Here is a 25,310-nt window from a genome sequence, read left to right as displayed (position 1 = left end):
ACATGGAATAATGTATGGAAGGACATCCGATATACATTCATCCAGGCTGAAACCAGAGATTTAATACACATTAGTGGTGTTAAGGGTTCAGTGTTTTTGGAACCTCACAGAGAAAAGGTCGACAGAAAAGAGGAAGATGTTCTTGCATGAGGCTCAATGTGGTTAACAAGCAAAGCTTAATTAGATGAGTCAACACTGGTTGAAGTGAATATAGATTTTATTTAGTTTATGTTAAAGACTGTAAAGTGAATTCAGACATTTTCTTCACACTCAACACATTAAATAGGTCATAAATGTATTTATAAAAAAGGTGTAGAAAGGCATTTCAACTATTTAGATTTGATTTGTGGAGCTAGGCTTCACAAACTGTGTTTCAAGATTTACATACAGTCTAGATACAGTCTACAGGTAGCCAGTTAGCCGCCGAGCTAACAGCCAAGTTAGCAGCTGAGTTAGCCGCCGAGCTAGCCGCTGAGTTAGCCACCGAGTTAGCCACCAAGCTAGCCGTGAGCTAATCGCCGAGCTAGCAACAAAGTTAGCAGCTGAGTCAGCCGCCGAGCTAGCCACCAAGCTATCCACCGAGCTAGCCGCCGAGTTAGCCGCGAGCTAGCCGGCGAGCCAGCAGCTGAGTTAGCAGCAGAAAGTTCTCAGAACTAGCGTCCATGTTTCTGGTAGTGGTGGTGACTTTGATTGACAGGTGACACTTGGTAGGGACAAACCCCACACAAAGTTAGACAGAAAAGAGGAAGATGTTCTTGCATGACGCTCAATGTGGTCAACAGGCAAAGCTTAATTAGATGAGTCAACACTGGTTGAAGTGAATTTTATTTAGATTTAGTTTATTTAAATTGATCTTATTTAGTTCAGCTAACATTTGCAGTACTTGTTTATCCTCTGTATGCAGCAGGGAAGAGTTTATAAATACATATAATCCTACATGTTCTCCGTGTGGAACAAGACATGTTGTAATGATCTGAGTTTGTGTTTTGATGCATGTTGTTCCCTGAAATAAAAGCGGCGTCCTGCAGCTTCCTGGACGCAGACTGATGGTCGTCCTCTTTCAGCTCTGATGATGTCAGCGCTGCACAAGTTCACGTGTTGTTTTCTCCTCCGTCGGCTGTTAAATTGATGGCTGTGTTTGTGTCCTTGTTGTTTGCTCGTAGTAATTCACCTTTTTTTTGGAGGTAAGGTGGGGGGGATGTTTTCCTGTTACTGGAATGGTGTTCACTGTGTGTGTGCGTGTGTGTGCGCGTGTGTGCGTGTGCGTGCGTGTGCGTGTGTGTGTGTGTGTGTGTGTGCTCTCGCTGGCCATTTCAGCTGCCAGGATAGAACATGTTTGTTGTATGATGGATCGTCTTCTTGGGACTGAGCAAATGAAGCTGAAAATACACACACACACACACACACACACACACACACACACACACACACACACACACACACACACACACACCTGGTTGGATGTACAGATTCTGCAGAGTCCTGCAAGATGATATTTATTTCTATTTTGTGTAAACTAGATATTAAAGGGCAGATTCATATTTTTTCGAGTTTGTCTTAAAGAACTGATTCAGCACATTTCCACGTCTATATTTATATTTTGGGACTCAACTGGAATATACTGAAAGAACTCGTTGCATGATTTAGATTCTGTGTTAGAGGTGTGAATTTAGCCAGGTGGGGAGCTCCGGTCCTCTGAAATGAGGCCAACCAGGAAGTAACTTAAAACTGCATTCTATCAAAAGGCCACCAGGGGGCGACTGTTTTGGTGTCAAAAGGACTTCCGTCTCTATACAAGTCAATGGAGAATTCACCAACTTCTCACTTGATTTCTAACCTCAGTAAACGTTTTCAAAATGTGTTTATGGTCTCAATCGCTAGTTTAAAGCCTTCTTCAATGCAGTATGATGTTCATTTGGGACATTTTGGCCTCCCTGATTTTATATGTGACGATAAAGCAGGGTATGCATTAGGGCGTGGCTACGTGGTGATTGACAGGTGATTGGTTCATAGGTTCAGGAGGGCGCCTCATGCTAATAACCAAACCTTCTCCTAGGAGTTTCAACATGTGAGGCCTTCATATTTTAATATTATACACAATAGTCCATAAGCATCAGTATATGAGACTATGTTATTGCTTTGTTATTGGCCTGATCTCCAGATGGTGCCCTGTATTATTTATTAATATTACAAATGTATAAGTTTCTCTCTCCAACAACACAGAAGGAGAATTGAGAACCTTCATGTCGTCTTCCGGGTCAAATTGACCTCGTCTGTTTTGATTGTTCCTTCTTTCCTCCCTCCCTTCCTTCCGTCTGTCCTTCTTCCTTCCCTCCTTCTCTCTGTCCTCCCTTCCTCCGCCCCCCTTTCTTCTTTCCTTCCCTCCTTCCTTTCCTCCCTCCCTTCCTTCCTTCCTTCCTTTCCTTCCTCCTTCTTTCTTTTCTTTCCTCCCTTCCTTCCTTCCTCGAGGACAACAGGAGGGTTAAACAGGCTGTAACTTTGGCAAATATGAAGTTGAAGGTGAGACTCATCACCTTGCTCTCCATCCAGAGTCTGGATCAGCTTCATCCTGCTGCTCACTGCCACACACACACACATTCAACACTTTATGAACTTCGCCTCAAACATGTGACAAATGTTAGACGTTGGCATTTCCAAAGAAAATGTTAACACGCTCTGACTCCTTTACATCCTGTAGTCCCAGATGTTACCAGGCTGTCATCCTGTCAGCCACTTCACGCTTTGACTCGTGTTTTTATACTTTACATCATTTGTTTGCTGTGTTTGTGAGTACATGAATACTAAATATGCATGTACTTTCTCCACCGTGTGTGTGTGTCTTTGTGTCTTTGTGTGTGTGTGTGTGTGTGTGTGTGTGTGTGTGTGTGTGTGTGTGTGTGGACTCCCCGTACTGTAGCAGTCACACTGAGGCCGATATATCTGCAGCGACAGCCCTTAAACAACAGGCGAGGAAGATAAGTGAGGTCGGCGTGAAATATGATTAAAGCACAGCCTTCCCCCTCGCCTTGATTTAAAGGAGCATGGCACAAACAACTCATCTCTTCCACCCACCCAGCAACCACACACACACACACACACACACACACACACACACACACACACACACACACACACACACACACACAACACTTCAGAGGAAAGCCCAAAAAGAGAAGCAGCAGCAGGAGGAGGAAGACGACGATGGAGGAAAAGAGCCTCTTCAGCAAGTTTAAGTTTGGAGGCAGATTTTTTTTATCTTCTCTTCTTTGTGTAACTTCTCAAACTGAGAGAAAATGTCCTGATGGAAGAATAAGTTCAATGTTTGGACCATCTGAACGTATTTTGAATCAGCTGAAGATGTGAGGAGAAAAAAGGGTCAATGAGATGTTTTAATGTCCATGTGGTTAAATTTAAATTGAACCTTTGTGTCGTCCTCGGGGTCAAATTAACCCCGTCTGTTTTGACTGTTCCTTCTTTCCTCCCTTCCTTCCTTCTCTCCTTCCTTCCTTCCTTCCTTCCTTCCTTCCTTCCTTCCTTCCTTCCTTCCTTCCTTCCTCCTCTTTTCCTTTCTCCCTCCCTCCCTGCCGCTTTCTCTCTTTCTTTGCTCCTTCCTTCCTTCCTTCCTTCCTCCCTCCTTTCCTCCCTCCTTTCTTCCTTCCTTCCTTCCTCCCTCCTTTCCTTCCTTCTTCCCTCCTTTCCTCCCTTCTTTCCTTCCTTCCTTCCTTCCTTCCTTCCTTCTGTCTGTCCTTCCCTCCCTCCCTCCTTCTCTCTTTCTTTCCTCCACCTACCTTCCTCCCTTCCTTCTTTCCTCTGTCCTTCTTTCCTTCCTTCCTCCCTTCCTCTTTTCCTTTCTTTTATCTTTCTGACCTTATTTCTTTATCTTCTTCCTAGGTGATTAAATATGTAATATGTATCATTCTTTTGTGGTTACACCATTTGACATTTTTTAGGAGCATTCAGTCTTACTTTTGGTAAAAAAATGGTGCAAATGTCATTTCAAATGATATAAAACCAACAAACTTTAATATATTGATTATATTGAACTGGACGTAACTCGGACCTCCATGATGTCTTGCTGCGGAGCCGCTGAGTTCAGTCTGAATTTATCTCCTATAAAACCAACAAAAATACTAAATGTACATTTTAACAAACCTGATGCTGCTTTTAAAGCTATTAACTGATTTATGAATTCATCACGAGTGAAAACACTGTTACAAAGTTCTTCATAATGAAAATAAAAACAATTCCAGCAACTAAAAAGGTATAAACAATGAAATAAGATATAATTAAGAAAGTGATTAAATAAAATACAACTTTCAGTCAGACCCACAGAAATAAGTCATAACAAACTGCTGACTCCTCAAACTGCTGAATTAAGGAACTTTAAGGACTCAAATATTCCTAAATAAAACACCTGGAGCAGATTCATGTGAAAAGTAAACATGCAGCCCAGAGAAGTTGTTTATTTGCAGCAGGTTGGCGAGCGATAACCCATAAAAAATACCCCGAGCTGTAAAAAGCTGTTGTCACAAATCTCAGCAAATATTTATCTCCTATCTTTAGATCCTTCCATCACCTCACTCCACCAGTTCGTATCTAAGTTAGTGTGTTTTTTACAGTAAATATGTCGTTTTTTCCCCCTCTGGAGATATGAGTTTCTTTATGCAGCCGGAGAGCTTCAACATATTCAGTAAATATTTCATATCCTCTTCTACCTTCTGCAGGTTTTACAGCTGAGTCAGCAGAGAGGAATTCACCTGAAGAACTCCTGTAAGCTACTTTGTGCTTCTGTTCTTCTTCTCTCGTTTCTTAACCCTCCTGGTGTCCTCGAGTCAAGGAAGGAAGGGAGGAAGGAGGAAGGAAGGGAGGAAGGAGGGAGGAAGGGAGGAAGGAAGGAAGGAAGGAAGGAGGGAGGGATGGAGGGAGGAAGGAAGGAAGGAAGGAAGGAAGGAAAGGAGTAAGGAGGGAGGAAGGAAAGAAGGAAGGAAGGAAGGAAGGAAGGAATGAAGGAAGGAAAGGAGTAAGAAGGGAGGAAGGAAAGAAGGAAGGAAAAGAGTAAGGAGGGAGGAAGGAAGGAAGGAAGGAAAGGAGTAAGGAAGGAAGGAAAGAAGGATGGAAGGAATGAAGGAAAAGAGTAAGGAGGGAGGGAGGGAGGAGGGAAGGAAGGAGTAAGGATGGAGGGAGGAAGGAAGGAAGGAAGGAGGGAGGAAGGAAGGAAGGAAAGGAGGAATGAAGGGAGGAAGAAGGAATGAAAGGAGAGAGGAAGGGAGGAAATGAGGGAAGGAAGGAAGGAGGGAATGAAAGAAGGAGGGAGGAAGATAGGAAGGACAGGAGGAAGGAAGGGAGGAAAGAAGGAAGAATCAAAACAGACGGGGTCAATTTGACCCAGGAGGACGACAGGAGGGTTAATAATCTCTTCACCTGTGAGCTTCTACTAAAGTTCCTGCAGCTTCTCATCACGCCTGCATTAATAGTTTAGGAGTGAAACCACCACACTATAAATGATGGAAGCTTTTCCCCTTCCTTCCTTCCTTCCTCCCTCCCTCCTTCCCTAGTTTAGGAGTGAAACCACCACACTATAAATGATGGAAGAGTTTCTCCTCATTTCACTTCTTTTGTCCAGCAGGTTTTTCTCTTACTCAGCAGAACTGAAGTTGTTCTCAGCTCTTTGTTATTTGTCTTTTAGAAGCAGGCTGGACAACTTTTACAGTTCCCTGCTGCAGGAGTAAGGAGGGAAGAAGGAAGGAAGGAAGGAAGGAAGGAAGGAAGGAAGGAAGGAAGGAAGGAAGGAAGGAAGGAAGGAGGGACAACTTTTCCCTGCTGCTGCTCTGTTGGTGCAGGAAGGAAGGAAGGAAGGAAGGAAGGAAGGTGCAGCCTCAGGAGGAAAACCTCAGAGGCTCCTTCACTAGTAATGTGAGTTTAATAGATCCACAGCAAGCTGCTTCTTTAATGCAACACTGCAGCTGATGTTAGTTTATTAGAATTGAGCCCCTTGTTCCTTCCTCCTTCCTTCCTCCTTCCTTCTTCCTTCCTTCCTTCCTTCCTTCCTTCCTCCTTAATCCTTTCCTTCCTTCTTTCCTTCCTCCCTCCTTACTCCTTTCCTTCCTTCCTTCCTTCCTTCCTTCCTTCCTCCTTCCCTCCTTCCTCCTTTCCTTCCTTCCTTCCTTCCTCCTTACTCCTTTCCTTCCTTCCTTGCTTCCTTCCTCCCTTCTCCCCTCCCTCGCCCTGTCCTACCTTGACCTGATGACAACAGGAGAGTTAAAAAAGGAAAAGAAGGGAGTTCAACATACATATAAAATTAAATTAAAGAGGCAGGACGACAAAATCTGGTAGTAAGGGTTTTACTTATTCCATAACTTAATAAATACAGATTTCTTGAGACGGAGGGAGAAAGTTTCCATAATATAAATATATAATTGACTATATTGATCCATCTTGTATTGTATGGAGTTCAGGAAGCAGCCAGCGTCATAAGCAGATATCAAAATACCAAACTAATATTCATCAGGAAGCTTTTTCCTAGAAATCTCTATTCTATAAATCTATTCTTATTTAATATAATCTGAGCAGCGTTTGAGTCGACTGCTCGTCACTGCTTGTTATTTCTCTAAAGTCTTGTTGGATGTTTCCGGGTCACATCTCATCTCTCTGCTGAGCTGACAGACTGCAGAGCGACAGCAGCAGGAACATGTGCTGCAGGTCACACACACGTCTCCGTTTAACCTCACACTGAACAATCTGCTAACGTTAATGCTTCCAGTCAGAGACGCTTTTAGTAACGTCTGCTGTGATGTTTGTCTCAGAGTATCTGCAGGTCCTGAAAAGTCTTCAGTTCACTTCCTTCAAATAAAAAAGCCTGAGAACAAAAAAGGTTTAAATAGGGATGTCCGATATTATCGGCCCTCCGATATGCGCTTGATGACGTATAACAACAACACGCTAGACTCAGGGGTCACTAACCGTGGCTAACCGTGGCTAACAGTCTTCCTTAAAAGGATGTTTGGAAGACAACATTACTGGAACGGGTTCAGCTTACAGTAAACCAGATCTTAGCTTATGACGCCATAATGCCAAAGAACGCCTACGTGCCAAACCAGTAGTATAAATAGCCTCAGGAATGGGAGGGGCGTCAGCTGTTTTCGTTAGTCTTGGGTGTCGTATGCCGTGTTTACCGCGTCTTCAATAAAAATCCCAGTCGGCTGTTCAACTACTTCTGTTCTCGGTCTCTTACTTTAAAAGTTAGTAAAGTTAAGTTATCAAGGAATTATCTTACACTATCTGGGTCTCTGGCTACTCTGCAGAGTCCGATGGGTCCTATCTGGGTCCTACCTGGGTCCTGCTCTGCAGAGTCTGGTGGGTCCTATCTGGGTCCTACCTGGGTCCTGCTCTGCAGAGTCTGGTGGGTCCTATCTGGGTCCTATCTGGGTCCTATCTGGGTCCTACCTGGGTCCTGCTCTGCAGAGTCTGGTGGGTCCTATCTGGGTCCTATCTGGGTCCTACCTGGGTCCTGCTCTGCAGAGTCTGGTGGGTCCTATCTGGGTCCTATCTGGGTCCTACTCTGCTGGAGACACAACAGCTGAGAGGACCGAGTGAGAGGACGTTCCTATAAAAGGTCCCGCCTCCAGAAACGGGGCTTATGTCTGTGGTTCTGAACTATTTCCAAGTGTCCCTACGGATAGTAAATGACTGCAAAGCAGCATAATAAATATGGCAGTGCTATATTGGCTCTTTTTTCCATAACTTAAGTTGAAGTTGTTCTCTTATTTTGCACAGACAGTGTTTACATGTGGAAAGCCATGTTACATTTATGTTTGCATCCAGTGGAGCATCACAATAAATTGAGGCATAATGTGTTAATTCAACAGTAGGAGATTATGTTGTTACCTAATAATAAGCCTACAAATATCGGTATCGGAAATGAAGAGTTGGGGAATATCGGATATCGGTAGAAAAGTCATTATCGAGCATCCCTAGTTTTAAATATTATTTCTCACTTGTTGCAAACAGCAGCACAATGTAGGTTTCATTTTGTGCAAAAACTAAAACTTTAATTAAATTGAACTATTGTGATACAGGGGAGGAGGAATGAGAGAGAGAGAGAGAGAGAGAGAGAGAGAGAGAGATAGAGTGAGAGAGAGACAGAGAGAGAGAGAGAGAGAGAGAGAGAGAGAGACAGAGAGAGAGAGAGAGAGAGAGAGAGAGACAGAGAGAGACAGAGAGAGAGAGAGAGAGAGAGAGAGATAGATGAGAAGACAAAAGAAAGAACAAGGCTGTGTATATTCTGGTGGGACTTCAAGCAGCATCATGTTTCCTGCAGACACAGGAAGTGAACTGAGGCTCGTTCTGACCTCCTGATTCATCATCAGATCCGATCACCTGCCATGTATGCTCCTCCATTTTTCCTCCTCCTCACTCTCTTTACATTCCTTCTATCTCTCTTGGCCTCGCTCTATTCCTCTCACGTGTTTCATCCCTCCTTCCTCCCCATGGTTGCTCCGTCTCTGCCCCGTGGGCCGATCCCAGCGGGCCTCTGCAGAGTGAGGATGATTGAGATGGATGTCCTGCTGCTTGGCTGGAGGACAGAGGCAGAGATGGAGCCTGCTGGGGTTCCTGAGGCAGCAGCTCTCAGTCGATGCTCTGTTAGGCAGCCTTTTGTCCAAACAGCTGCTGACTGATGCTGTTTGTAAAGGTTTGAAGACAGCGGGCCGGTTTGTTGTCCAGATGCTTTATGCTCCCACTTTACATTGATGAAGACATGAAGAGTGTCAGCTGGACGTGTTGTTAAACCCAATAAAGGAAACATTAACCTCTGACATGAAGGTGATGTAACGTCCTGAAGCAGCTGTGATGTGTTTCATAACATCCCTGTATGAACTGACTGTGTGTAACTCAAAGTTATATTTAACCCTCATGTTCTTCTCCCGGGTCAAATTGACCCCGTCTCTTTTGACTGTTCCTTCCTTCCTTCCTTCCTTCCCTCTTTCTTTGCTCCTTCATTCCTTCCTTCCTCCCTCCTTTCCTTCCTCCCTCCCTCCCTCCATCCATCCCTCCCTCCCTCCTTCCTTCCTTCCTTCCTCCCTCCGTCCTTACTCTTTCCTTCCTTCCTTCCTTACTCCTTTCCTTCCTCCCTCCCTCCCTCCTTACTCATTTCCTTCCTTCCTTCCTTCCTCTCTCCCTCCCTCCCTTACTTCTTTCTTTCCTTCCTTCCTTCCACCCTCCCTCCCTCCTTTCCTCCTTCCCTCCCTCCCTCCTTTCCTCCTTCCCTCCCTCCTTACTCCTTTCCTCCCTCCCTCCCTCCCTCTGTCCTTCCTTGACCTGAGGACAACAGGAGGGTTAAACTCTGTGATAATAAATATAATTAGTCACTTTGTGTAATGGCTTCATGAGCACATTAACATTGTCACTGTGACCTGAAGCTTCATGGAAACCCCATAGCAACCACCCTAGCAACAAAGATGACAGAACGGACGGCTGTTTGTGGGCAGTGTGATGAGTCGATGTTGGCTCGTCAGCAAAGAAGAAAAAAGAAAAGTTGCAAGCAAAGCGTTCAGAGTGACGACAGCCTCGGCTTCACAGTGACTGATGGATCCAACAGACTCAAAGAGAGTCGACTTCTGCCCAGAAACACTGAGTCAGACGCTGGTTTCAACAAGTCGTTATTGTCTCAATCTCTAAATACAGGACCTTTAATGTGTGTGCTGGTGGTGATTTTCAATGATTTTTATTGTCATTCCAGCCATGTAGAAACATAAAAGAGGTACTAATAATAATAATAATAATGCATTTTATTTAAAGGCACCTTTCAAAGCACTCAAGGACACCTTAAAACACAACAACAGTACATCAAACAATATAAATCAGGTAACATTTAGTGCAAAGATAAAGAAATAAATATGAATGTGACTATAAAGTGCATCAGTACAATAAATAAACAAGAACGTGATGCATAGTTAGTGTGAGACAGAGTATGCAGCTCTGAATAGGTGCGTTTTCAGGCGGGATTTAAAGGTGGAGTCTGAAGTGTGAATGTCTGGTGGGAGAGAGTTCCTGAGGCGGGGGGCAGATCGGCTGAAAGCTCTTGACCCCATGATGGTAGTTAAGTTGGCAGATGGGGGAAAGAGCTGGTTGGCGGAGGAGGATCGGAGAGTTCGGGAGGGTGTGTAGATGTGAATCAGTTCAGAGAGATATGATGGTGCCAGGTTGGGAAGGATCTTGTAAGTGAGGAGTAGAATCTTAAAGTCAATGCGGGATTTGATAGGAAGCCAATGAAGTTGCTGCAGGGCAGGAGTGATGTGTTCAATAGAGGGGGTTCTGGTTATGAAGACCAGCTGAAGACCAAAGAGGAGAGAGTTACAGTAGTCCAGACGGGATGTGATCAGGGTGTTTACCAGGATAGCGGTGCAGGTTGGTGAAAGTGAGGGACGGACACAGTTGATGTTACATAGATGGAAGTATGCAATCTGAGGTACTCAGGTCCTGGTCTACACAATAGGCATAATGAGTCAATGAATAAATAAGATAAGAGATAAGAGGGAAAGTGAGTAGTACGATGTGAGAGAAAGAGAAAGAAATCCCACAGACCAACTGGCATTACAGCATAGAATATATTGCTTAGTTTACATGCTAACATTTTCAGACTCATAGTTGTGATGTCTGCTGTGTGGGCGTTTATTGTTGCAATATTTCAATAAAGCCAAAGAGTGCAGTGCTCAATGTTCCCAATAAAGCAGCGTTAGCTTTGGTCCAAGGTAGCGGGGAGTGTTTCCAGAGCATGAAAGGAAACACGCTGCTCTCCTTATCTGAAAGCTTCTGGCTCCAAACAGACAAGATGACACAGAGCAGAAGCTTCAAACTGGCTCCAATTAAACTAACATGTGACATCACACATTGCTTCATTCATCGTTATGGACGGTCTACTGTTCAGAGCAGGTTGACACCCTGACTTTTGACTTGCAGGCAGCATTTAAAATACAGTTACAAGCTTTACAACTTTGAGCATGTTCAACATCTGACAACAGGATATAAAACCACAGCGAACATGCTGCTTTTTGAAGTCATATTTTTGTTCTCGTTTACATACTTTTCTGTTTCTGTTGTCAGAACCAGGCGGGGAGTTCTGGTCCTCTGAAATGATGCCAACCAGGAAGTAACTTAAAACTGCATTCTATCAAAAGGCCACCAGGGGGCGACCGTTTTGGTGTCAAAAGGACTTCCGTCTCTATACAAGTCAATGGAGAATTCACCAACTTCTCACTTGATTTCTAACCTCAGTAAACGTTTTCAAAATGTGTTTATGGTCTCAATCGCTAGTTTAAAGCCTTCTTCAATGCAGTATGATGTTCATTTGGGACATTTTGGCTTCCCTGATTTTATATGTGACGATAAAGCAGGGTATGCATTAGGGTGTGGCTACGTGGTGATTGACAGGTTGATTGGTTCACAGGTTCAGGAGGGCGCCTCATGCTCCTCCTGATGCCCATATAAGTAGAATCCCTGTTTTTATTTTTCCCAGCATGCACCTGAAATTTTCAAGATGCCGCTGCTCAGATCCGATACTATTGGCCTCCGAGCAGCAGTCAACAAACCAATGGGTGACGTCACGGATGTTACGTCCATTTCTTATATACATCTATGGTCAGAACTCAGCAGTTTGAAATCTGACCAGCAATCATTACCTGCTGCTGCTGTTGCTGCAGATAAAAGTTATTTTATGATCATAACATTGTCTCCAGTGTGAAGACTTAACTCTGAGATATACTGTTCTAGCATTGGGTCCATGTATGTGTGCATGATGTTTACAGGTGTTTGAGCTTCTTTCCTGTGTTAGTAGTACATCTCACTACACAGCAGCTTTTAGGCATCTTTCTATTTGCTAGCACCTTCACTCAGTACAAAGTCAGTGGAGAGCGATTCATTGTTTTCTCTCCCAGGTGAGCGGGACTTAATTGCACATCTCTGTGTTTCTGTTTGTTTTGCAGCACATCATCATGTTTGTTTGTTTTCAGTGTTTTGTTCTCAGATAACAGCGGACACGAGGTTACACAGGAGATAACACTTTCAGCCTCCTGATAAACAGAAAAGAGCAGTAACTTTAACCTTCATGTCGTCCTCCTGGGTCAAATTGACCGTCTGTTTTGACTGTTCCTTCCTTCCTTCCTTCCTTCCTCCCTCCCTCCTTCTCTCTTTCTTTCCTTCCTCTCTCTTTCCTATCTTCCTTCTGTCCTTCCTTCCTGCCTCCCTCCTTCTTTCCTTCTTCCCTTCCTTCCTTCCTTTCCTTCCTCTCTTCCTTCTTTCCTCCCTCCCTCCTTCTCTCTTTTTTTCCTCCCCCCTAGCTTCCTTCCTTCTTTCCTTTCCTCCCTTCCTCTTTTCCTTTCTCCCACCCTCCTTCTCTTTCTTTCCTCCCTAGTTTCTTCCTTCCTTCCTCTCTTCTTTCATTCCTTCTTCCTCCCTTCCTTCCTTCCTCCCTCTTTTCCTCCCTTCTTACTCCCTTCCTTCCTCCTTTCCTTCCTTCTCCTTCCTTTTCTTCCTTCCTTTCTTCCTTCCTTCCTCCCTCTTTTCCTTCCTTCTTCCTCTTTTCCTTCCGTCTTCCTCCCTTTCTTCCTTCCTTCCACCCTCTTTTCCTTCCTTCCTTCCACCCTCTTTTCCTTCCTTCCTTCCTTTATTCCATCCTTCCTTCCTCCCTCCCTTCCTTCCTTGACTGGAGGACAACAGGAGGGTTAATTAAATGTTCAGGTCTTACACACATTAACTTCACTACAGCTTTAAACTGGTGAGCCTTCATCTTCCGAACCTTTCATGGGACAAAAAGAGGTTTCCTGTTGTGATAAACTCTGAAATTGAATCTGTGGTGACAGCATGTTGTCCTCAGTCTGCTAAATGAGTGAGGCAGCTGCAGCCTTCAGGGTCAGTGAACACATCGGACATGTTTAAAACACCTGCAGGAGTAGAGAGGAGGGAGCTGTGTGCTTTTAGCTTCAGGACAGACTTTCAGAGAAACTAATGATGTGATTCCTGCAGGAAACAGAGAGACTTTACCATGAGCCTCTGTCTCAAGATGTCAAAAACATAAAGTCTCTGTTTGATGTGACTGTTAACATAAATAAATACATATCTACAAAGACCTTAAAGTTAAAAATGAGAGTTAAGGCCCATTTATGCTCAACGTACGTACGATAATGTTTACGTCCTTTCCAAACGATGTTACCGTCACTGCTCACATACTTCCATGCGTCCCTTACGTTGGAATGGATGTTAACCAATACGTCCACCAGGGGGCAGAATGGATGTTACCCAATACATCCAGCAGGGGGCAACACAGAATCAGGAGATATTGATAATGTTCCTCTTGCATAAAAGACATAATATGTTTAAAGTTTTTAACCAACTCGCTAAACCTTTCCTCAAAAAGTTCCGCCATTGTTATTTCTTCTTCGTGTCTCACTAGAGCTACGTATCGCGTAGTGACAGCAACACTGCCCCCCCATGGTTTCCGGTGGTACTGCTCCGTTTGCCCCGTATCCGTAAGCTTTATGGAAACGTGCAGAAATACGGACTAAATGAACGCAGACAGACAGAAGGCTCCGTCTGGATCCTGATCCTGATCCGTATTTAACGTTGACCCCGTCTGCTTTGACTGTTCCTTCCTTCCTTCCTCCCTCCCTCCTTCTCTCTTTCTTTCCTTCCTCTCTCTTTCCTCCATTCCTTCCTTCTTTCCATCCTCCATCCCTCCTTCTCTCTCCTCCCTTCCTACTTTCCTCTGTCCTTCTTTCCTTCCTTCCTCCCTTCTCATTTACTTTCTCCCTCCCTCCTACCTTCCTACCTTCCTTCCTCCCTTCCTTCTTTCCTATCCTCCTTTCCTCCCTCCTTTCCTTCCTTCTTCCTTCCTTCTTACTCCCTTCTATCCTTCCGTCCTCCCTCCCTCCATTCGTTCCTTCTTTCTCCCTCCCTTCCTTAACTCGAGGACAACAGGAGGGTTAAATACAGTAACATTCATTTAAATCAGACCAGGAGGAAATCTCAGACTTTGAAGGTTGTTCTGTGTAATTGTTTGTAGTATTGAGTGTAATATTAATGCAGAGGAGCATCAGTGTCAATAAAAAATGATGCAAAATGACAAGTTCATGATTAGAAAGTTGAGAGTCATTAACCTCTTAATTCAGGCCCCTATTTTTACGCTTTTTGCCTAAACGACATGCCCAAGTTGTGAGCAGCACAGATCCCACATAGTTTGAGACTCAGAGAATTGTCTGATATCATTGGAAAGGTAACACTCTCAGGATTCTTCAGTCTGTGTGATTCTGGGACTTGCTGACAAAGAGTGGCAGAGGTTAGAATGATGGGGTTGTTTCCTCGCCCATAGGTTTGCCTATACAATGACATGGGTACAGACATTCAGGGACATCTCAGCGGGATATACACACAATTAGGCCACAGCCACAGGTCTTGGCTTCGTGCAGTCCAAATTTGGAGTCAAATGACCAAAAAATGAGCTATTTTTCAACAGATATGTCCATGAAAAAAAAGTTCACTCCACTGAAAAAAGCCTCCGCCCTCGTATATACGGAGCAGACGCACAGAAACTGGAGCGTAAGCGGTGAATAATGCCATTTGTTTATGGACAACCAAACTTGATAGCGTAGTGTCATACACTGTTGGAAACCTCAGACTATTGGCTAAAAGATGATCAACTTAATTTCACTGAAAATTTGCATTGGCTGGAATTCAACCAGCAAACAGAAACTGAAGCCAAATGATGATGATGCATCAATTAGAGCAAATCCTGCACTAATCAATCATAATGGAGTATGATGAGCATGTAGACGCCTCTGAAACTACACACTGCACACATCAAATATAGAAAGTAGAGATTGGATGACTACTCTGATTAAAGAAATGTGCACTGGTGTCATGAGGAGCAGAGCAGGTGGACTGAAACACAAAGACTGCGAGCTGAGAGAAGCTGAACAAATGTCTTTAATCTGAAGAAACAGAAGCAGAACAGCAGATCCAACAAAGACTGAAGTGAACTCCAGCGCTGCATCACTGAAGTGATGAGGAGATGGAGAACAGGTGACTGGAGAGGGGAGTAGGCAGGGAGCTGATTGGCTGGAGGAAACACAGAGCATGCAGGGCTTGACGAGGCTGATGCAAGGCAGGTGTGTAGATGGGAAAAGGAGGGAAAATGAAACACAGAAACACAGCAAACAGAAAACCAAAAGCTCAACAAACAATCCTCTTCTCTAAATAAACTGACACACAAAACCACAGCAGAGCACACATGAAACTTAACCCAACAAATACTCAACATCCTGAGACAAACCCAGTCTATGACAAGCAGATACAGACTTAGTTATACAGTATATTAGCAGCAGAGGTCTTATGCCTTTATTATAGATAGATAGATCTTTATTGTCATTGTCACCAGTACAACAACATTTAAAAGTGCTCACCAGTCAGAGCATCATTCATAAATAAAAATAAACAAAACAAGAAAATAAAAGTTAAATAAATACTATATATAAAACATATACATTTGTCATTGCACGGCTCTATTGCCCAGTCAGTAGTAAACAGTATTAATTAGCAGCATTGAGTGTAGTGATAGCTGTAGGATAAAAACTGTGTTTGAATCTGTTTGTCCTTGTTTTACCTGATGGCAACAGTTCAAACAGAGAGTGTCCAGGGTGAGAAGAGTCCTTTATCATGTTCTGAGCTTTTTTGATGCAGCGGGACCTGTGTAGTCTTCCAGTGTGGGGAGAGGGCAGCCGGTGATCTTTTGGGCCGTGTTAAAAATAAAAACAGGGATTCTACTTATATGGGCATCAGGAGGAGCATGAGGCCAAATGAACATCATACTGCATTGAAGAAGGCTTTAAACTAGCGATTGAGACCATAAACACATTTTGAAAACGTTTACTGAGGTTAGAAATCAAGTGAGAAGTTGGTGAATTCTCCATTGACTTGTATAGAGACGGAAGTCCTTTTGACACCAAAACGGTCGCCCCCTGGTGGCCTTTTGATAGAATGCAGTTTAAGTTACTTCAGCGTTGGCATCATTTCAGAGGATCAGAACTCCCCACCTGGTTGTTACCAGAAGAACTGAACAACAGCACACATACAAAGTTATTGTAACAACACAGGTTGCAAATTTTATACTTTGACCCTGACGTGATTTGAACACGCAACCTTCTGATCTGGAGTCAGCGCGCTACCGTTGCGCCACAGAGTCTGATGTAGACTGCAGTCATCACGCGGATCAGAGGGCAGTCAGTGATCTTTTGGGCCGTGTTGATGACCCTTTGAAGTATTATTCAGAAATGTGACCAATAATTTGATATTTAGATTGATTCCTGCTATCCTTTTGACATAAACTGTTGGGGTCACTGAGAACTCTTCACTACAAAGGACTTGTGAAAAGGCTTGCTAGTGTTTTTTGAGCAGCAGTACAAGAGAAACAAATAAGTAACATAACAATCACACTTTGTTCAGTTAATTTATGATCTGCTGTGTTTTTAAGAAGTAAAATCAAACCCTTTGTACCATGTTGGATCCGGAGCGTCGTTCTTTCCTGTGGTTTGAATCAAATCCCAATGAGGTGAATTGTGTTGCATCAATTCAAAACTGTATTTCAATCAGGAGAAACCAGAGAATGAAGTAAAAAGAGTTGTTTATTATACAGATGATATTAATGATTAGGTATTGTTACCTTCCCTCCTTCCTTCCTTTCCTTCCTTTTTCCTTCCTCCATCCCCCTTTCTTCCTTGCTTCTTTCCTTCCCTCCTTCTTTCCTTCCTTCCTTCCTTTCTCCCTCCCTCCTACCTTCCTTCCTTCTTTCCTCCATCCTTCCTTCCTTCCTTCCTTCCTTCCTTCCTTCTTTCCTCCATCCTTCCTCCTTTCCTCCATCCTCCCTTCCCTCCTGCCTTCTTCCTCCCTCCTTTTCTTCCTTCTTCCTCCCTTCCTACCTTGACTCGAGAACAACAGGAGGATTCAAAGCAGAAATTTGATGCTCCACAAAAAAAGAATGTGTGCAAGTTATTCATACGTTTATTTTCACATTTTAACCCTTTAAATTTAAACTAAACCTCATTGACCCAGATAATATTTCACATTGCAGCAGAGCAGGTGTGTGTTCACCAACATTAACAAACATTTGGTTTGTGCTGCAGCTTGTTGCAGCTTCAAGCAGCAGCAGCAGCCTCATACTGTCATTATAAACACTGTGAGTCTCTGCAGGCTTCCTACAGCAACATCACAGGTGGGCGGTTTATACAGAAAGCTTTAAAAAGAGACAAGTCACAGTCACTGAACACATACATTATGTAATGGCCTCAATATTTAGCCTCATTACAAACTTTAAGAGCAGGAAATACCAATGTTGTGTCTTCTGCCTCTGACTATCATTATACTACTCTTACTCGCCTCCCGGGTCAAATTGACCTCGTCTTTCTTTACTGGTCCTTCCTTCCTTCCTTCCTCCATCCTTCCTTCCTTCCTTTCTCCCTTCCTTTTTTCCTTTCCCTCCTTCCTTCCTCCCTCATTTCCTTCCTTCCTTCCTCCCTCCCTCCTTTCCTTCCTTCGTCCCTCCCTCCTTTCCTTCCTTCTTCCTCCTTTCCTTCCTTCTTCCTCCCTCCCTTCCTTCCTTCTTCCTCAGTGTTAACCCTCCTGTTGTCCTCCCGGGTCAAATTGACCCCAAATCTTTTGACTGTTCCTTCTTTCCTTCCTTCCTTCTTTCCATAATTTTTCCTTCATTATTCCCCTCCTTCCTTGCTCCCTTCCTCCCTCTCTCCCTCCCTCCCTTCCTCCCTCCTTTCCTTCTCTCCTTACTTCCTTAGTTTTTTCCTTGAAAAAAAAAGAAAAAAGAAAAGAGTATGCAAGAGAGAAGCAATATATGTTCAAAGCATACAGGAAAAAAACACACTAGAAAGAGGAATAGCAAATACCAAAACATTGGTATGTGTATTGTATTGTTGATGCATTGAGACACACATCCCTGCACGTATCTAACTGTTCCAATAGAAACTGCTGTGCATCATAACCGGCTGATGTTAAAATGTTTGGGCTTGCAGGCTTACTTACCCGCCTAACAAAGCATTGAGAAAGCGCTGAGTAGCAGATGCAGACTATTTCACTCCTCACTGGCTTTTAGATGGCTGCTGCTCATTGTGTTTGCTCCCTCATAATCACTTCTTAATGGTTTCTGGTGAGTTGCAGCTGTGAGGTCCCGCACTTTCCTTTCACCTGCGTTCTGTCCATATGGGAAAAAGATGAGTAACAGCAGGGTCCGAATTAAAAACACTCTGCTTACACATAAACCACACACACACACTCAAACCACACACACACACACACACACACACACACACACACACACACACACACACACACACACACACACACACACACACACACACATACCATTGAACCCAAATAAAGGCTTCACTAAAAGCGTAGCATCACCAACAAAATTCAATCATCACTAAATCAGGATCATTACAATTAGCCTCTGATGCTGTTACGCTTGCACTCACATCATCCACCTGCTGCTCTGACTCTGAGGGTGTGTGTGTGTGTGTGTGTGTGTGTGTGTGTGTGTGTGTGTGTGTGTGGGGGGGGGGGGGTGTAACAGGCTGGGTCTCTGCTCTCTGATACAGCTACATCTCCAGACGGTGTTTCTGTCAGAGGACACGTTGTTAAGCTTTTATTCAGGCTAATAGCTGCATGTTAAAGTAAAGCGAGGTGATAGCTGTTAGTGGATGTTTCACTCTGCTCTCCTTTAATACCCTTCACCCCCCCCCCCCCCCACACACACACACACACTGCAGGACCGGCTTCACTTGTTGCAGCTGCATGGTGACAAGTCGAAAAGCAAAGGCCAGGATAAACATTTTTGTAATGAATAGTTGTTGTTCTTTGCACAGGATGTCTTGGTGGAAGAATTTGAAGGTAGATTGTTACAGTTGTTAAGAGCACTTTGAACTGAATATACCAGTGAGATAGCAGGTTGTTACCATAGACTGTATATAAGAAATGGATGTAACATCCGTGACGTCACCCATTGGTTTGTGGACTGCTGCTCGGAGGACAATAGTATCGGATCTGAGCAGCGCCATCTTGGAAATTTCAGGTGCATGCTGGGAAAAATAAAAACATGGATTCTACTTATATGGGCATCAGGAGGAGCATGAGGCGCCCTCCTGAACCTGTGAACCAATCAACCTGTCAATCACCACGTAGCCACGCCCTAATGCATACCCTGCTTTATCGTCACATATAAAATCAGGGAGGCCAAAATGTCCCAAATGAACATCATACTGCATTGAAGAAGGCTTTAAACTAGCGATTGATACCATAAACACATTTTGAAAACGTTTACTGAGGTTAGAAATCAAGTGAGAAGTTGGTGAATTCTCCATTGACTTGTATAGAGACGGAAGTCCTTTTGACACCAAAACAGTCGCCCCCTGGTGGCCTTTTGATAGAATGCAGTTTTAAGTTACTTCCACGTTGGCCTCATTTCAGAGGACCGGAGCTCCCCGCCTGGTTGTTACCAGAAGAAATGAACAACAGCATAAATACAAAGTTATTGTAACAACACAGGTTGCAAATTTTATACTTTGACCCTGACGTGATTTGAACACGCAACCTTCTGATCTGGAGTCAGACGCGCTACCGTTGCGCCACAGAGTCTGATGTAGACTGCAATAATCACGTAATTAGGTGACAAGTTGAAAACCAGAAGCCAGGATAAAAAACATTTCTGTAATGAATAATTGTTGTTGTTTGCAGAGGATGTCTTGGTGGAAGAGTTTGAAGGTAGATTGTTACAGTTTTAAAGAGCACTGTGCACTGAATGTGTCAGTGAGACAGTAGGTTGTTACCATAGACTGTATATAAGAAATGGACGTAACATCAGTGACGTCACCCATTGGTTTGTGGACTGCTGCTCGGAGGCCAATAGTATCGGATCTGAGCAGCGCCATCTTGAAAATTTCAGGTGCATGCTGGGAAAATTAAAAACATGGATTCTACTTATATGGGCATCAGGAGGAGCATGAGGTGCCCTCCTGAACCTGTGAACCAATCAACCTGTCAATCACCACGTAGCCACGCCCTAATGCATACCCTGCTTTATCGTCACATATAAAATCAGGGAGGCCAAAATGTCCCAAATGAACATCATACTGCATTGAAGAAGGCTTTAAACTAGCGATTGAGACCATAAACACATTTTGAAAACGTTTACTGAGGTTAGAAATCAAGTGAGAAGTTGGTGAATTCTCCATTGACTTGAATAGAGACAGAAGTCCTTTTGACACCAAAACGGTCGCCCCCTGGTGGCCTTTTGATAGAATGCAGTTTTAAGTTACTTCCTCATTAGCCTCATTTCAGAGGACTGGAACTGTTACCAGAAGAACTGAACAACAGCACATATACAAAGTTATTTGACCCTGACGTGATTTGAACACGCAACCTTCTGATCTGGAGTCAGACGCGCTACCGTTGCGCCACAGAGTCTGATGTAGACTGCAATAATCTGCAATTAGGTGACAAGTAGAAAACAAGAAGCCAGGATGAAAAAACATTTCTCTAATAAATAGTTGTTTTTTGCAGAGGCTGTCCTGCTGGAAGAGTTTGAAGGTAGATTGTTACAGTTTTTAAAAAAAAAATTATTCCACATATTTGAAAAACATGAAGATGTAGCAATCAGTTGCTAATGAGAGAATATATCCAAAAATAAAAATAAAATAATTTTTAAAAGAAATTTAAAAAAGGTGCTCAGAGTTCTGAGATAATTGTTGTTATCGGTTCCCATCTTTTTTCAAATGTTTCTAATTTCAATTGTAGTCTCGCCGTAGTTTCCTCCATAGTAAATATTGTTTAACTCTGTCTCTCCGTTGCTCTATGTTGGGAGGTTGTGGTTTCAACCAAGAGATTATTTTAGCAGGATTCTCAGCAAGTAGCTTCATCCTCTGTCTATCAAATCCTCAGGTAATGTCCCAGGTATATATCGTGTTGGGTCAAGGTGAAGGTTGATACCCTGAACTCTCTTTATTTCTTTTTGTACACTTTTCCAGAAATCTAAGATTTTGGGGCAATCCCAAAATATATGAGTGAAGTCATCCACTGTCCCACAATTCCTCCAACATAAATCTGACGTATTGCTATATTTTGAAGTGATAGACGGGATGTTAAAATAACGCATCTTCACCTTCCAATCAAACTCCCTCCATGTTGGACTGTTAATAGATTGTTACAGTTTTTAAGAGCACTGTATGTATCAGCAGGTTGTTACCAGAAGAAATGAACAACAGCACATATACAAAGTTATTTGACCCTGACGTGATTTGAACACGCAACCTTCTGATCTGGAGTCAGACGCGCTACCGTTGCGCCACAGAGTCTGATGTAGACTGCAATAATCATGTAATTAGGTGACAAGTAGAAAACAAGAAGCCAGGAAAAAAAACATTTCTGTAATGAATAGTTGTTGTTGTTTGCAGAGGATGTCTTGGTGGAAGAGTTTGAAGGTAGATTGAAATATTTTTTTTTGGGAACTTTTTATTTATTCCACATATTTGAAAAACATGAAGATGTACATAAAATCAGTTGCTACTGAGAGAATATATAAAAACAATTAAAAAAAATTAAATACATTTTTTATTTAAATTTAAAAAGGTGCTCAGAGTTCTGACATAATTGTTGTTATCGGTTCCCATCTTTTCTCAAATGTTTCTAATTTAATTGTAGTCTCGCCGTAGTTTCCTCCATAGTAAATATTGTTTAACTCTGTCTCTCCGTTGCTCTATGTTGGGGGGTTGTGGTTTCAACCAAGAGATTATTTTAGCAGGATTCTCAGCAAGTAGCTTCATCCTCTGTCTATCAAATCCTCAGGTAATATCCCAGGTATATATCGTGTTGGGTCAAGGTGAAGGTTGATACCCAGAACTCTCTTTATTTCCTTTAGTACACTTTTCCAGAAATCTAAGATTTTTGGGCAATCCCAAAATATATGAGTGAAGTCACCAACTGTCCCACAATTCCTCCAACATAAATCTGACGTATTGCTATATTTTGAAGTGATAGACGGGGGGGTTAAAATAACGCATCTTCACCTTCCAATCAAACTCCCTCCATGTTGGACTGTTAATAGATTGTTACAGTTTTTAAGAGCGCTGTATGTATCAGTACAGCACATATACAAAGTTATTATAACAACACAGGTTGCACATTTTACACTTTGACCCTGACGTGATTTGAACACGCAACCTTCTGATCTGGAGTCAGACGCGCTACCGTTGCGCCACAGAGTCTGATGTAGACTGTAATTATCATGTAATTAGGTCACAAGTCGAAAACCAGAGGCCAGGATAAAAAAACATTTCTGTAATGAATAGTTGTTGTTGTTTGCAGAGGATGTCTTGGTGGAAGAGTTTGAAGGTAGATTGTTACAGTTGTTAAGAGCACTGTGAACTGAATGTGTCAGTGAGACAGCAGGTTGTTACCATAGACTGTATATAAGAAATGGACGTAACATCCGTGACGTCACCCATTGGTTTGTGGACTGCTGCTCGGAGGCCAATAGTATCAGATCTGAGCAGCGCCATCTTGGAAATGTCAGTTGCATGCTGGGAAAAATAAAAACATGGATTCTACTTATATGGGCATCAGGAGGAGCATGAGGCGCCCTCCTGAACCTGTGAACCAATCAACCTGTCAATCACCACGTAGCCACGCCCTAATGCATACCCTGCTTTATCGTCACATATAAAATCAGGGAGGCCAAAATGTCCCAAATGAACATCATACTGCATTGAAGAAGGCTTTAAACTAGCGATTGAGACCATAAACACATTTTGAAAACGTTTACTGAGGTTAGAAATCAAGTGAGAAGTTGGTGAATTCTCCATTGACTTGTATAGAGACGGAAGTCCTTTTGACACCAAAACGGTCGCCCCCTGGTGGCCTTTTGATAAAATGCAGTTTTAAGTTACTTCCACGTTGGCCTCATTTCAGAGGACCAGAAGAACTGAACAACAGCACATATACAAAGTTATTTGACCCTGACGTGATTTGAACACGCAACCTTCTGATCTGGAGTCAGACGCGCTACCGTTGCGCCACAGAGTCTGATGTAGACTGTAATTATCATGTAATTAGGTCACAAGTCGAAAACCAGAGGCCAGGATAAAAAAACATTTCTGTAATGAATAGTTGTTGTTGCTTGCAGAGGATGTCTTGGTGGAAGAGTTTGAAGGTAGATTGTTACAGTTTTAAAGAGCACTGTGCACTGAATGTGTCAGTGAGACAGTAGGTTGTTACCATAGACTGTATATAAGAAATGGACGTAACATCAGTGACGTCACCCATTGGTTTGTGGACTGCTGCTCGGAGGCCAATAGTATCGGATCTGAGCAGCACCATCTTGAAAATGTCAGTTGCATGCTGGGAAAAATAAAAACAGGGATTCTACTTATATGGGCATCAGGAGGAGCATGAGGCGCCCTCCTGAACCTGTGAACCAATCAACCTGTCAATCACCACGTAGCCACGCCCTAATGCATACCCTGCTTTATCGTCACATATAAAATCAGGGAGGCCAAAATGTCCCAAATGAACATCATACTGCATTGAAGAAGGCTTTAAACTAGCGATTGAGACCATAAACACATTTTGAAAATGTTTACTGAGGTTAGAAATCAAGTGAGAAGTTGGTGAATTCTCCATTGACTTGTATAGAGACGGAAGTCCTTTTGACACCAAAACGGTCGCCCCCTGGTGGCCTTTTGATAGAATGCAGTTTTAAGTTACTTCCACGTTGGCCTCATTTCAGAGGACCGGAGCTCCCCGCCTGGTTGTTACCAGAAGAACTGAACAACAGCACATATACAAAGTTATTGTAACAACACAGGTTGCAAATTTTACTTTTTGACCCTGACGTGATTTGAACACGCAACCTTCTGATCTGGAGTCAGACGCGCTACCGTTGCGCCACAGAGTCTGATGTAGACTGCAATAATCATGTAATTAGGTCACAAGTCGAAAACCAGAGGCCAGGATAAAAAACATTTCTGTAATGAATAGTTGTTGTTTGCAGAGGAAGTCTTGGTGGAAGAGTTTGAAGGTAGATTGAAATATTTTTTTTTTTGGAACTTTTTATTTATTCCACATATTTGAAAAACATGAAGATGTACATAAAATCAGTTGCTACTGAGAGAATATATACAAACATAAAAATAAAAAAAAATTAAATACATTTTTTATTTAAATTTTAAAAAGGTGCTCAGAGTTCTGACATAATTGTTTCAATATTAGTCTCGCCGTAGTTTCCTCCATAGTAAATATTGTTTAATTCTGTCTCTCCGTTGCTCTATGTTGGGGGGTTGTGGTTTCAACCAAGAGATTATTTTAGCAGGATTCTCAGCAAGTAGCTTCATCCTCTGTCTATCAAATCCTCAGGTAATATCCCAGGTATATATCGTGTTGGGTCAAGGTGAAGGTTGATACCCAGAACTCTCTTTATTTCTTTTTGTACACTTTTCCAGAAATCTAAGATTTTTGGGCAATCCCAAAATATATGAGTGAAGTCACCCACTGTCCCACAATTCCTCCAACATAATCTGTCGTATTACTATAAACGGGGTGTTATATAACGCATCTTTACCTTCCAATCAAACTACCTCCATGAACTGTTAGTTAATAGACTGTTACAGTTTTTAAGAGCACTGTATGTATCAGTAGGTTGTTACCAGAAGAACTGAACAACAGCACATATACAAAGTTATTTGACCCTGACGTGATTTGAACACGCAACCTTCTGATCTGGAGTCAGACGCGCTACCGTTGCGCCACAGAGTCTGATGTAGACTACAACAATAATGTAATTAGGTGACAAGTAGAAAACCAGAGGCCAGGATAAAAAAACATTTCTGTAATGAATGGTTGTTGTTGTTTGCAGAGGATGTCTTGGTGGAAGAGTTTGAAGGTAGATTGTTATGAAGCTTAGCGAAAGTTCAGTCAGAAGACTGTAAAACATAAAGCATAACTGTTAACTTCTGCCTTCTTCAAGCATGCTCATCTATTACCTAGATTTCTATGTGTAGGGTGTTATCTCAATTGTTGCCAGTCACCTGTCAATCAACCAATAGCAAAACGCCACTTCAGCCTCAGCCTATCATCCTGCAGCGGTCCGTTTAAATGTGCCTCTCTCCCTTTGCTTCAGTCCTGTCATACAGCTGTTCCTGCGCCCCACCACCTCCACATCTCCTCCTTCTCTACAGGATCTGCAGTCTATTCCCATCTGCCATCTTCTC

At 42.9% G+C, this 25,310-nt stretch overlaps 8 non-coding genes across 8 annotated transcripts; all 8 read right to left on the bottom strand.

The window, feature by feature from the left end:
• Positions 1 to 16,157: 16,157 nt before the first annotated feature.
• Positions 16,158 to 16,228, bottom strand: trnaw-cca (transfer RNA tryptophan (anticodon CCA)). The gene has a single exon. It is a non-coding gene; the product is annotated as a tRNA-Trp (tRNA).
• A 3,386-nt stretch (positions 16,229 to 19,614) lies between these two features.
• trnaw-cca (transfer RNA tryptophan (anticodon CCA)) lies at positions 19,615 to 19,686 on the bottom strand. The gene has a single exon. It is a non-coding gene; the product is annotated as a tRNA-Trp (tRNA).
• A 756-nt stretch (positions 19,687 to 20,442) lies between these two features.
• Positions 20,443 to 20,514, bottom strand: trnaw-cca (transfer RNA tryptophan (anticodon CCA)). Its single transcript has one exon. It is a non-coding gene; the product is annotated as a tRNA-Trp (tRNA).
• An 815-nt stretch (positions 20,515 to 21,329) lies between these two features.
• On the bottom strand, positions 21,330 to 21,401 carry trnaw-cca (transfer RNA tryptophan (anticodon CCA)). Its single transcript has one exon. It is a non-coding gene; the product is annotated as a tRNA-Trp (tRNA).
• An 837-nt stretch (positions 21,402 to 22,238) lies between these two features.
• On the bottom strand, positions 22,239 to 22,310 carry trnaw-cca (transfer RNA tryptophan (anticodon CCA)). Its single transcript has one exon. It is a non-coding gene; the product is annotated as a tRNA-Trp (tRNA).
• Positions 22,311 to 23,055: 745 nt separating this feature from the next.
• On the bottom strand, positions 23,056 to 23,127 carry trnaw-cca (transfer RNA tryptophan (anticodon CCA)). The gene has a single exon. It is a non-coding gene; the product is annotated as a tRNA-Trp (tRNA).
• Positions 23,128 to 23,926: 799 nt separating this feature from the next.
• On the bottom strand, positions 23,927 to 23,998 carry trnaw-cca (transfer RNA tryptophan (anticodon CCA)). The gene has a single exon. It is a non-coding gene; the product is annotated as a tRNA-Trp (tRNA).
• A 785-nt stretch (positions 23,999 to 24,783) lies between these two features.
• On the bottom strand, positions 24,784 to 24,855 carry trnaw-cca (transfer RNA tryptophan (anticodon CCA)). The gene has a single exon. It is a non-coding gene; the product is annotated as a tRNA-Trp (tRNA).
• Between the last annotated feature and the right edge of the window lie 455 nt (positions 24,856 to 25,310).

Source organism: Scomber scombrus, chromosome 3 (genome assembly GCF_963691925.1).
Source record: "Scomber scombrus chromosome 3, fScoSco1.1, whole genome shotgun sequence".
In the NCBI taxonomy this organism is placed as follows: domain Eukaryota; kingdom Metazoa; phylum Chordata; class Actinopteri; order Scombriformes; family Scombridae; genus Scomber; species Scomber scombrus.
This window is presented reverse-complemented; position numbering and strand designations above follow the sequence as displayed.